This window comes from Eretmochelys imbricata, chromosome 4 (genome assembly GCF_965152235.1).
Source record: "Eretmochelys imbricata isolate rEreImb1 chromosome 4, rEreImb1.hap1, whole genome shotgun sequence".
In the NCBI taxonomy this organism is placed as follows: Eukaryota; Metazoa; Chordata; order Testudines; family Cheloniidae; genus Eretmochelys; species Eretmochelys imbricata.
This window is the reverse complement of record NC_135575.1, coordinates 78,830,312-78,844,129: the sequence shown is the minus strand read 5'-3', so window position 1 is coordinate 78,844,129 and position 13,818 is coordinate 78,830,312.

Here is a 13,818-nt window from a genome sequence, read left to right as displayed (position 1 = left end):
CACTGTTCTGTACCAGGTTCCTCTGGTTTCTCAGCCATGACTCAGTTAGACTTCCTCTGCTGCTGCAGCTCCTATATCAAGAGTTACCAGGGTGCCATACATAAACAGAAAAGTCTCTTGAACATCGTAGTGCAAGATCTGGCTATGAGTTTCAGAAAAGAAGATGCACCAGTCCACTCCAAGGATCCACAACCATTCCTCACCCCCACCCCAGCACCAAGGCGAAGGCCCACCACTGAGAAACAGGAATAAAAAGGAATTGCAGACATTGCATATAAACTATGATAAAGTTATATACCTACTGATCAATAACCAAAAAAATACCCTTCCTATTTCCTATCTTGTATCTCGCTGAATACTTCACTCTGACAATGATACTAGTCCTGCAGGGGTCTGTACTGGGATCAGTGCTATTCAACATATTAATAAATGATCTGGAAAAAGGGGTAAACAGTGAGGTGGCAAAATTTGCAGATGATACAAAACTACTCAAGATAGTTAAGTCCCAGGCAGACTGCAAAGAGCTACAAAAGGATCTCTCAAAACTGGGTGAGTGGGCAACAAAATGGCTGATGAAATTAAATATTGATAAATGCAAAGTAATGCATATTTGAAAACATAATCCCAACTATACATATAAAATGTCTAAATTAGCTGTGACAACTCAAGAGAGACCTTAGAGTCATTGTGGATAGTTTTCTGAAAACATCTACTCAATGTGCATCGGCAGTCAAAAAAGCAAACAGAATGTTGGCAATTAAGAAAGGGATAGATAATAAGACAGAAAATATCTTATTGCCTCTATATAAATCCATAGGATGCCCACATCTTGAATACTGCATGCAGATGTGGTTGCTCCATCTCAAAAAAGATATATTGGAATTGGGAAAGGTTAAGAAAAAGGCAACAACAATTATTAGGAGTATGGAACAGCATCCATATTAGGAGAGATTAATAAAACTGGAACTTTTCAGCTTGGAAAAGAGATGACTAAGGGGGGATATGATTGAAGTCTATAAAATCATGACTGGTGTAGAGAAAGTAAATAATGAAGTATTATTTCTTACTTTTCATAACACAAGAACTAGGGGTAACCAAATGAAAATAATAGGCAGCAGGTTTAAAACCAAACAAAAGGAAGTATTTCTTCACACAATGTACAGTCAACCTGTGGAATTTTTGCCAGAGGATGTTAGATTCATAGATACTAAGGTCCGAAGGGACCATTAGATCATCTAGTCCGACCTCCAGCACAACGCAGGCCACAGAATCTCACCTACCACTCCTGCGAAAAACCTCTCACCTATGTCTGAGCTATTGAAGTCCTCAAATCATGGTTTAAAGACTTCAAGGAGCAGAGAATCCTCCAGCAAGTGACCCGTGCCCCATGCTACAGAGGAAGGCGAAAAACCTCCAGGGCCTCTTCCAATCTGCCTTGGAGGAAAATTCCTTCCCGACCCCAAATATGGCGATCAGCTGAACCCTGAGCATATAGGCAAGATTCACCAGCCAGATACCCAGGAAAGAATTTTCTGTAGTAACTCAGATCCCACCCCATCTAACATCCCATCACAGGCCATTGGGCCTATTTACCAGGAGTATTTAAAGATCAATTAATTACCAAAATCATGTTATCCCATCATACCATCTCCTCCATAAACTTATTGAGTTTAATCTTAAAGCCAGATAGGTCTTTTGCCCCCACTGCTTCCCTTGGAAGGCTATGTTGTGAAGGCCAAGACTATAACAGGGTTCAAAAAAGAACTAGATAAATTGATGGAGGACAGGTACAACAATGGCTATTAGCCAGGTTGGGCAGGTATGGTGTCCATAGCCTCTGTTTGCCAGAAGCCGTTCTTATGACCGTTCTTATGTTCTTAGTCTTTATAGATTCATACATTTTAAAAGCCAGAAGGGACCAACATGTTCATCCCAGCTGACATCCTGCATAACACAGGCCATACAAAGCACCCAGTGATTTCTGCATCAAGTGTATAACTTCTATCTGAGCTATAACATTCTTTAGAAAGGTAGCAGGTCTTGATGCCCCATTCTTCTCCTTCACACACTCCCTTCCCCATGAATTTTATCATGCTGCTGCCTGTGTGGACCATCCCATTTCCATCCCACTCTCTCCTACTTAAAGTTATTCTCAAATGTCCATCTCTCCCCTCCATGAGGCACAAATAGTAAGTTTACATTTTAGAACATTAGATCCTCCTCACCTTTGTAACACATACATCTTCACCTTTGGATTAACCCAGTATATCCTATTTTCTATATTTTTATAGAAGCTCTGGGACTATTTATAAGTAGTATTTACTAATCACATGACTAAGGGTGGCATATTTTCACCCATAATTCTTGTTCTAGGTTGTCTTAGATAGCTATCTGTGTAGCTTTAAAGGCTAAAACTTTAGGGTCTGATCCAAAGCCCATAGAAGTCAATGGGAATCTGTTGTGTTCAATGGGCACAGGATCTGACCCCTTCCCCATCCCCCCACCCCCCTTTTTTTTAAGTAAAGTTTGCATTCTGGAGGATCAGAATCTATTGTGAGGGGCAGATAAAAGATCTAATGAGTCACATTCAGCCTAAGTTAGGGCAGATGTGTGATTCACTAATACTAGCAAAACTCCAAGCTAATGACACTGTGTCCATTAGTATTAGCAGAGAATTTGTCTAAAAGAACATATTATTCTGAAAGCAAAAATTTTGGTTCAAAAAAGGATAAAGGTTTGTCAGTCAAGTTATTCCTCCAATGCAGAAAGTAAAATTCAAGGCAACTAGACACCGCTTAACCAGACCTTAATGTCCACACAACCAACAGTGACAGACTCTACAGCATCACAGGGAACTTCCTTCTGACAGCAGCTGAAAAAGGAAGCACTCCACACACAGCGTGTTACATCCCTTACAGTGTAATGCAAAACCTTATTCATGCCCGCAGCAACAGAGTTTTGACCTTTGTGCCCAGCTCATGTGCGCAGTGAGTCAGGTGTCTAGTTGGGGTAGGGAGGAAGCATTAGGTAAAAACTGAAGTTTTGCATTATACTGTATTTACCTTTTAGTTCTCTAACAAGTAGTGGCCAGCATTTGCCAGTCAAGGAGATATGGACTTTAAAATAGAAAAGTGTGAGTAGCCTGAGAGAGAGAGAGAGAATGATTGCATAATGGTTAGTAGGAGCAATAGCAGATAAGACTGTTTTCCACTAGGCCACCACAGTGTGCACAAAGCATTTCTGGTCCTTATAGTCTACACAACATGATACAAGGGAACAACCCCACCCTTTCTGGCACCTTTGGGAGAGGGATTGCTTTTTTCTGGTATCTTTCTGGGGGCACAAGGCCTAGCCACTATCTCCTAAAATCCTGGAATGTCATTGGTGAGACTGCATGTAACCCAACAAACACTACAGCAGAGCACAGAACAGAGCTAATCCCTGCTGCTGTTTACCACAAACACTATTTATTTAGCTGTGTTTATGAAACACTCAACTGTAACAAGGTACTTTACTTTTAGTCCCTGCACATTTATAGTGGTGCCAGCAGATATTCAAAAATCCTAATTTTGATTATTCGCTGGTTTTTAGTCCAAGTCATGTGTACAGAAGCTTTGGACCAGATCCTCAGGTGGTATAAACAAATGATAACTCTGTTGATGTTAATGGAGCTCTATGCCCATTTACAACAGCTGTGAATAACTGGTCAAAAAGGCTGATGAAAAATGGCTTTTTGACCACAGTGAAAATGTTTGCAAAAAATTGCCAGAATGTATTAAACATAAATAGCTAAAAAACCAAACCTTTGCAAACTTTTTGTGAAAAAAAACCCACCATCAGTTTTTGAACCCATGTTACAAAAAACTGATTCTTATAAAAGACATTTTTTTAAAAGAACCAAGCATGTTTAATTCTCATTGAAAAACTGATTTGAGAAAATAAAAAAAATAAAAACTTTTGAAAAGTTCCCTACAAGAACTAATTGGCTTTATTTTACCCTCTAGAGCTATGAATTACTTTTTGAAATTAAAATGCAGTCACAGAGCATGGTTAATATGCCAGGAATAAAATATTTTAATACAAGAATCCTTTAGCCTTTCATTCAAAAGATTCTTGTAACCCTTTGGGGCAGATCTTTAGCTGGTGTGAGCTGTAATAGATCAATTAAAGCCACTAGAGCTAGGACAGTTTACACCAGCTGAGACTCTGCCCTTTTATTCTGCACTATGGATACATCTCTGCAGAACAACATAACATTTCTAGTTTTCCCCACCTTTGAAACCTCTTCAAACCCCTCCTTTACACACATGGCACATAACTTCTCTGGTGTCTCACTTCCTAATACCTACCTTGAAGTTAGAGGGTTTTGTTTTTCTTGAAAATCATCAACCTCTGCAGCTGCTTACAATTCCTTTGCAGGTGTCACTAATAGATAATTATTCCCCAGGGGTTTTGGCTGTAATTACACAGCCTCATTTATCACATACAATTACATATATTGTACATTAAATGTGGTTGGTTTGTTTCTGGTAGATGACAAGTAACACCATCATAATACAAAAAGGAATTTCTACAGGCAGACCTGGACTATAGTCTAGGAGCATAATGTAGTGATCTCTCATTCTGTGGACAAATTAGTAACAAAAAGGGTAAGGGAAGTGTCATTTAGATAGATATTTGATAAGATGTTTTAAAAAGACACAGGCATGTCAAACATGCATCTCTCAAAGTAAAATTGTAGCCCTTGACTCTTCATGTGGTGTTATAGATAGTACATGATACCCGACTAATTTTTTAATGTTACAGATTACTATAAATTGAAGAAAGAAAAGGAGTACTTATGGCACCTTAGAGACTAACAAATTTATTTGAGCATAAGCTTTCGATTTGTTAGTCTCTAAGGTGCCACAATTACTCCTTTTCTTTTTGCGAATACAGACTAACACGGCTGCTACTCTGAAACCTATAAATTGAAGGAGTGCTTCCAGCTGGTTTGCCATCATCAGTAAAAAAAGAAGTAGTTTAGTGATATTTGATCAACTTTGTTTAGTATGTCAAAAGGGGTGTAATGAGGCACTGGTTAAGATAGCAGCATCCAGCCAGAAGTTACTGGAATCCATCCTCAAATGGCATGTACATAATTAGGCATAATCCCAACGTAATTTATTACAAAATCCTTGTTTTTACTTTGATCTTGATCATTCTTAGGCATCAATGGGGAGATGAAGAGTACCAAACAGTAGCTGAATCTTGGGAGAATGCCACCTCTGATGACCTGGCTAAATACAATGCCTGGTGGCACCTACATGCTAGGTCAGGGACCCACAGCTGAACCCAGACATATTGCCCTGATTTGATTCAGCTAATGAACCTGGCCTCCTAAGTGGCTGAAAACTCCAGCAGGCATTCTTAAATCTCCCCAACAGGCCTAGGTCCCTGGCTACCCACTAACATTCCACAGCCATCGCTGTGTTTCTGGTCCTGCTCGCAGAAACTTCTTTGTTCCGGGCCCTCACTCCTGACTCCTGCTATGTTCCTGACTCTCAGTTCCAGCTCCTGGTGATACATAGGCTTTTACCCTTGGCTCTGTTTCGTTCCCTGGACTTGGAATTCTGCTTCTGACCATGGCTCCAAGTCTCAGCTCCAGCTGATTCCCTGGACTTGTAAACCCTGCTCCTGATATGGGCTCTAGCCACTAGGCCCTAATCACCTCTGCTCCAGCAGTTAGGCTATCTTCCCACCCTGACTGTTGGCAAGGCTTCCCATGGGTCAGTCTTTAACACTAAGGCACATACCCATCAACTGAATTTGGCAAGGTTGGAAAGGAAGTACAAATGCAACAGGAAAAAGTTAAAGATGTCAGGATAATTGCCAGCTGAGGGGGAGTCTCATCTTATACTAAACCCCGATGGCATGCATTTAGAGAATACCTGCTGCTTCTTCAGTAAGCCAGAAGCCCAAAGGCATCCATTAAGCATGGTTTTAAAATGAGAGATAGGTGATCAACTGTATAAAGCTGTTTCACTGCAATGTTCTCACCACGAGAAAGTTGAGTGAGTGCATTGACCCAGAAGATGCCCACACATAACACTGTGCATCACAGAGGGCTACACCAGGAATGTAAGTAATGTGTTGTGGTGAAAGGTAAAAGTAACAGAAACAAATAATGATTTTACTACTGCAAACTGTGTGACTCAGCTGGAGTTCAAAAATTACCTTGCAGAGGCTCTGATAGACATGAAAGAAGTGGTGATAGGCAATGCAGAGGCTATGTACAGGGAAATATGTGCTTTGAATGGAATTGAGAAACAAATGTTTAGCAGAAATGCTTAGCACCTGATTGAAGATGAACTGTGGGATATGGATGCAGTTTTTAGCCATCTGATATGCAGAAATGAATCACAATGTGTATCTTTAAGCCTCAAAAGACATGGTGCTATCAAATGCAGAAGAATGTGTTGATGTCAATGGTAACATGAAGACTGTTTGCAGCTGCTAAGTTATTACGGAAAAGCATTTTGTCCTATAGTATGCGGGAGTTTTAGAGTTTTACAAAGCCAAAATCATGTGACTGGTACTTCTTTAAGCAGTCCATTGGTGGTCTCAGTGACTTTGGCACCAGCAAGTATTACAGTAAAAAAGAGGTGCACAGGCTGCCATTTTATTGCAAAGCCTCGTTTATGAGTGCAGGTTTCCAACACACACACCAACTGTGAGGCATATGCATAATCTACCACTACTAGTGACTGTTGGAATGACCAAGTATCTTATTGGAAGACATTTGATTCAGCTTCTGTAGATTCTCTTCTGCCTCTGAAGGTGCTCAAAAAGGCTGAGACAGTAACTGATAAGTAATAAATGCACTAGAGGCATTGATATGCAGACTTCCACTTGAAGTCACTCTGCAAGTGTTGGTCATTGATGGATATTTTTTCATGAAGCAGACAAATAGACAAAAAATGCCACCAACAAGGGACGAATTTATACCTGCTATTAAGAAGGCAAATTATTAAACAATGGAATAGCTCTGGAATGATTGAGTACATCCAAAGCTACCCTCTCAGAGGATGGATTGTTCACACCAGTAGTGTGAGAAATACCATCTGGTCCTGAATCAATCCTTCAGCTAGTCAAATACTTGTGTGTGGAGACCAGACCTTCACCATCTTACAAGTGGTTGGCTAACAGCCTGCCTTGTACAGAGATGTGAGAGTGCAGTGCAGACGAGGATCAGTGTGACAACCTGCATAGCAGTGTCCCTTTGATGAAGACAATGCTGATGACTTTGCTGAAAAATGGTTTCCGTCCTATACGTCCAGGACAACTTCCTTAGGAGAACCAAAGATCAATGTATTTTTATATAAGCAATGCATCACTGTGTTAAAGTATGATTAAATCATGTAATTTAACAGTTTTCTCAAATATGTATCTATATAATTGTTTAGGTTTGTCACAGAATCATAGAAATATAGGACAGGAAAGGACCTTGATAGGTTATCTAGTTCAGACCCCTGCACTGGGATAGAATTAACTACTATCTAAACCATCCCTGACAGGTATTTTTAAAAGCTTCCACTGAAGGAGATTCCATAACCTCACAAGATAATTTGTTCCTGTGCTTCAAGGATGAAAAGACTAGAGGATAGAGCCTTGCTAGTTCACACTTTGCTAGAAGGCCTCTGGCCCCCACTTCCACACAGGCCCCAGACACAATCCCTAAGTGACCCCACTGTAAACAGTAAGCAAGCCAAAAGAAAAACCAAACAGACAAACACAAGCTTGCTCAGCTCAAGAATTAGTGCTCACTCCTTCAGTAGGGGATCGCCCTCTCCCATTCTCACACTCTCCTGTGTGCTACCCTCTGTTGGCTCAACTATCCTTACAGTTGAGAAGTTTTTTCCATAATGTCTAACCTAGATCTACCTGTAGCTCACGGAAGCTCATGCTCAAATAAATTGGTTAGTCTCTAAGGTGCCACAAGTACTCCTTTTCTTCTTGCTAAAACTGAAGCCCTTTACTTCTTGTCCTGCCCTCAGTGGATAAGGAGAACAATTTATCACCCTCCTTAATGTAAGGGGACTGTTGCCCCCTTACTAACAGTCAGTGGGGGTGTTTTGGTTGGCTAGCTCCCAGTATTAAAAGGGGAAGGGTCTATGGGAAATCAGGACCCTGAGACTGACAGTCCCCAGGAACAGTGGGGAGAGGCCAATGCTCCAGGTCAGCCTGAATGACAGGGCGGGCAGGCTAATCAGGGAGTCAGGAGGCCAGGGAGGTCCCGTCCTCTGTGTGAGCTGGATTTGGCTGGGTCAGACAGAGTGGGGCCGAGCTAAGGAAAAAGCAGGGGCCCAAGCTAAGCTGGGGAGCAGAGCTGTGCCATATCCAGAGGGACTAAGGAAGGAGATTCCACCACCTCCCTAGGTAACGCATTCCAGTGTTTCACCACCCTCCTAGTGAAAACGTTTTTCCTAATATCTAACCTAAACCTCCCCCACTGCAACTTGAGATCATTACTCCTTGTTCTGTCATCTGCTACCACTGAGAACAGCCTGGATCCATCCTCTTTGGAACCCCCTTTCAGGTAGTTGAAAGCAGCTATCAAATCCCCCCTCATTCTTCTCTTCCGCAGACTAAACAATTCCAGTTCCCTCAGCCTCTCCTTATAAGTCATGTGTTCCAGTCCCTAATCATTTTTGTTGCCCTCAGATGGACGTTTTCCAATTTTTCCACATCCGTCTTGTAGTGTGGGGCCCAAAACTGGACACTGTACTCCAGATGAAGCCTCACCAATGTCGAATAGAGGGGAATGATCACGTCCCTCAATCTGCTGGCAATGCCCCTACTTATACATCCCAAAATGCCATTGGCCTTCTTGGCAACAAGGGCACACTGTTGACTCCTATCCAGCTTCTTGTCCACTGTAACCCCTAAATCCTTTTCTGCAGAACTGCTGCCTAGCCATTCGGTCCCTAGTCTGTAGTGGTGCATGGGATTCTTCCATCCTAAGTGCAGGACTCTGCACTAGTCCTTGTTGAACCTCATCAGATTTCTTTTGGCCCAATCCTCTAATTTGTCTAGGGCCCTCTGTATCCTATCCCTACCCTCCAGCGTATCTACCTCTCCTCCCAGTTTAGTGTCATCTGCAAACTTGCTAAGGGTGCAATCCACACCATCCTCCAGATCATTTATGAAGATATTGAACAAAACCGGCCCGAGGACCGACCCTTGGGGCGCTCCACTTGATACCGGCTGCCAACTAGACATGGAGATCATGACCCGTAGAGCCCGACAATCTAGCCAGCTTTCTATCTGCCTTATAGTCCATTCATCCAGCCCATACTTCTTTAACTTGCTGACAAGAATACTGTGGGAGACCGTGTCAAAACCTTTGCTAAAGTCAAGGAATAACACGTCTACCACTTTCCCCTCATCCACAGAGCCAGTTATCTCATCATAGAAGGCAAATTAGATTAGTCAGGCATGCCTTGCCCTTGGTGAATCCATGCTGACTGTTCCTGATCACTTTCCTCTCTTCTAAGTGCTTCAGAATTTATTCCTTGAGGACCTGCTCCATGATTTTTCCAGGGACTGAGGTGAGGCTGACTGGCCTGTAGTTCCCAGGATCCTCCTTCTTCCCTTTTTTTAAAGATGGGCACTACAGTAGCCTTTTTCCAGTCATCTGGGACCTCCCCCAATCGCCATGAGTTTTCAAAGATAATGGCTCTGCAATCACAATGGCTCTGCAATCACATCCACCAACTCCTTTAGCACTCTCAGATGCAGCGCATTCCACCCCATGGACTTGTGCTCGTCCAACTTTTCTAAATAGTCCCGAACCACTTCTTTCTCCACAGAGGGCTGGTCACCTCCTCCCCAGGCTGTGCTGCCCAGTGCAGCAGTCTGGGAGCTGACCTTGTTCGTGAAGACAGAGGCAAAAAAAGCATTGAGTACAGTAGCTTTTTCCGCATCCTTTGTCACTAGGTTGCCTCCCTCATTCAGTAAGGGGCCCACACTTTCCTTGACTTTCTTCTTGTTGCTAACATACCTGAAGAAACCCTTCTTCTTACTCTTAACATCTCTTGCTAGCTTCAACTCCAGGTGTGATTTGGCCTTCCTGATTTCACTCCTGCATCCCCGAGCAATATTTTTATACTCTTCCCATTTGTCCAATCTTCCACTTCTTGTAAGCTTCTTTTTTGTGTTCAAGATCAGCAAGGATTTCACTGTTAAGCCAAGCTGGTCGCCTGCCATATTTACTATTCTTTCTACACATCGGGATGGTTTGTCCCTGTAACCTCAATAAGGATTCTTTAAAATACAGCCAGCTCTCCTGGACTCCTTTCCCCCTCATGTTATTTTTCCAGGGGATCCTGCCCATTAGTTTCCTGAGGGAGTCAAAGTCTACTTTTCTGAAGTTTAGGGTCTGTATTCTGCTGTTCTCCTTTCTTCCCTGTGTCAGAATCCTGAACTCGACCATCTCATGGTCACTGCCTCCCAGGTTCCCATCCACTTTTGCTTCCCTTACTAATTCTTCCCAGTTTGTGAGCAGCAGGTCAAGAAGAGCTCTGCCCCTAGTTGGTTCCTCCAGCACTTGCACCAGGAAATTGTCCCCTACACTTTCCAAAAACTTCCTGGATTGTCTGTGCACCGCTGTATTGCTCTCCCAGCAGATATCAGGGTGATTGAAGTCTCCCATGAGAACCAGGGCCTGCGATCTAGTAACTTCCGTGAGTTGCCAGAAGAAAGCCTTGTCCACCTCATCCCTCTGGTTCGGTGGTCTATAGCAGACTCCCACCACGACATCACCCTTGTTGCTCACACTTCTAAACTTAATCCAGAGACTCTCAGGTTTTTCTGCAGTTTCCTACTGGAGCTCTGAGCAGTCATACTGCTCCCTTACATACAGTGCAACTCCCCCACCTTTTCTGCCCTGCCTGTCCTTCCTGAACAGTTTATATCCATCCATGACAGTGCTCCGGTCATGTGAGTTATCCCAACAAGTCTCTGTTATTCCAGTCACATCATAATTCCGTGACTGTGCCAAGACTTCCAGTTCTCCCTGCTTGTTTCCCAGGCTTCATGCATTTGTATATAGGCACTTGAGATAACTCGCTGATCGTCCCTCTTTTTCAGTATGAGGCAGGACCCCTGCCCTCTTGTGCGCTCCTGCTCGTGCTTCCTCCCAGTATCCCACTTCCCCACTTACCTCAGGGCTTTGGTCTCCTTCCCCCCGTGAACCTAGTTTAAAGCCCTCCTCACTAGGTTAGCCAGCCTGCTTACGAAGATGCTCTTCCCTCTCTTCATTAGGTGGAGCCCGTCTCTGCCTAGCACTCCTCCTTCTTGGAGCACCATCCCATCGTCAAAGAATCGAAAGCCTTCTCTCTGATACCACCTGCGTAGCCATTCGTTGACTTCCACGATTCGACTTCCACAATTGTCCTAGGTGACCACAGCAGGGTTGGGGGTTGAGCCCCCCAGGAATCCTGGGACCAGCCTTGTTGGGGTTACGAGGACTCTGCCAGACAGGAGAGTGGAAGGGGAGTCCTCAAGGGCAGGGAGGCCACTGGGTAAAGGAAGTGGGAGCGAGGACTCAGATCCTTTCGCTAGCCCACTTCACCGTGGTAGTGCAGAAGCCAGGAAAGTTCCCCACAAGAGCGGGACTATTCCCCTGCTTACATTTGTAACAACCCTTTATGTACTTGAATACTTGTGTCCCCCCTCTTTCAGTCTTCTCTTCTCTAGACTAAAACCCAATTTTTGTGAATCTTTCCCCATAGGTCATGTTTTCTAGACCTTTAATCATGTTTATTGCCCTCCTTTGGCTTCATTACTATTTTGGTACCATTGCATTTGTGGGACAAAGGGTTTTCAAATAATACTCAACTCGACCCGTTCCTGGATTATCAAAATTTCCATCATCCAGAGGACCTAGATCTGGGAGGGCAGAAAGTCCCCCTGCCACATTGCAGAGGCTGACAATTGAAATTCCAATTCAGTAGAGTTTTACAACTCAATGATACCTCCCTTACCTTACTATCATTAACTTGTCCATGGAATTACACATGCTCCCAGATTATTATGTTCCAGTGTTTATACTAAACCAGTCTCAGTCTATTCTCTGAATTCTTTTAAAAAAGAAGAGACAAGTTAGTTATTTTAAAAAGCGGATTTGAAACAATGGTCAGATTCTTCTCTTTTCACTCACATTGCATTCAAAGGGACTACTCACATGGGGCAAGATGGAGTCTTTGCTTCAAGCTCTGCATATGTGGTAGCATGTAGCTCCACGAAAGGAATCAAGCATCAGATAGTTGCGATTCCTTCCCTGATAACACTCTGCAGTAAGTTACTTTCCTCAGGAGTAAGAGGGCATCTTAATGCCTCCCTTTCTCCAGCTTTGAGGCAGCAACCAACAGAATTTAGCTAGGAGGCATTGCTAAGGATCCTTTCACTTTCCACCTCAATCTCTGCTCTTGAGCAAAGAGTAGCAGCCCAGGGGAACCTGTTCTTCATGCCAGACGCAAAATCCCAGTAGGCCATATACAGGGTTGAGGCAACTAATATCTCCTTGCTCCTATGTGGCTATATAAGATCAATTGACAGTCTTGTCACTAAGATGAGCAGGAGTTAGCCCAGTTTCATCATCATTACTATCTTTGCCATGAACAGGGGAAAAACTTAGATTACAAAGTAAAAGCACTCCAGTAAAAATAAATTATGTTTACAGCTTGCCTTTAAACCTTTTCCTATTGGAAAATGATTTGTCCTGTGGAAAGTGCTGACTGACAATTTGTCAGTTTTCTGATGAAAGAATCAAAATTCAAAATATTGATTTGAAACATTTTTCAACAAAATTGAATTTTCAATTTGAAATGAAGAAAAACAAAGTAAAATACCATTTTGAAGTGTCAAATATTGTTTTTGATCAAAATGTCAAAGCTTTTCATTTAAATATTTCAGATTCAAAACTTGAATTTTTCTGTTTGTGAAAATTTTCTATAAATTTGCTTTTTTTCCCCATTTTTGAATCAAAAGTAATTTTAAGGTGCCAGTATTTCCCATGAAAGGAAAATTCCAAAAAAAGTTTTGAATGTTCAAATGGTAAACTGACCCTAGATCATAAATGATTAGGGTGTCTTAAGATATCCTGCTGCAAATGTATGGAAACTTTTGATAAACGTTACTTTTTAATGGTGATCATTGTAACTAGTAACAGGAACACTTCAAAAAGTTTAGCAAGAACATGCGTTCAGACAAATAAAATGTATGGATGCAGCTGAGAAACAACCAGTTGTCCAATGTCTTTGGTTAAGAAATCAGGCTACAGAATAAAAAACAGCAATTTTTATCAGATTTCCATTACTTCCTGTTTTCAGATGGGTCACATTTTAAGGTTCTAAGAACACATCATATTTTTAACAAAGGTTCTGTGTATCATCCCATTTCCACAATACTTGCCATTAATCCCATATGTTTTAGTCTCATGTACATCTATTGCTAGGGGTGCAGAGATACAAGACTGTGCGGACAGAGGCACTAAAGTAGGTAAAGAGAGATGGAAAGAAAATACAAAAAACCTGTCTTATTATAAGGTTATCCAAGTATTGCCTTCTGTTTCACAGTGTCTCTGAAACATACATACATTTAAGGAAACTAAGAGGCAAATTAAAGAACAAATAGGCAAACATATCAATGAGATGAAGCCCATGACGAGACAGTGAGCCTTCTAGTACACCCAGAAGAGGATGAGAAATCTGCTGAGAAGCTAAATGATTTATTGGTATTGATCTTCACCAGAGGATACCATCCTCAGCCAACTCT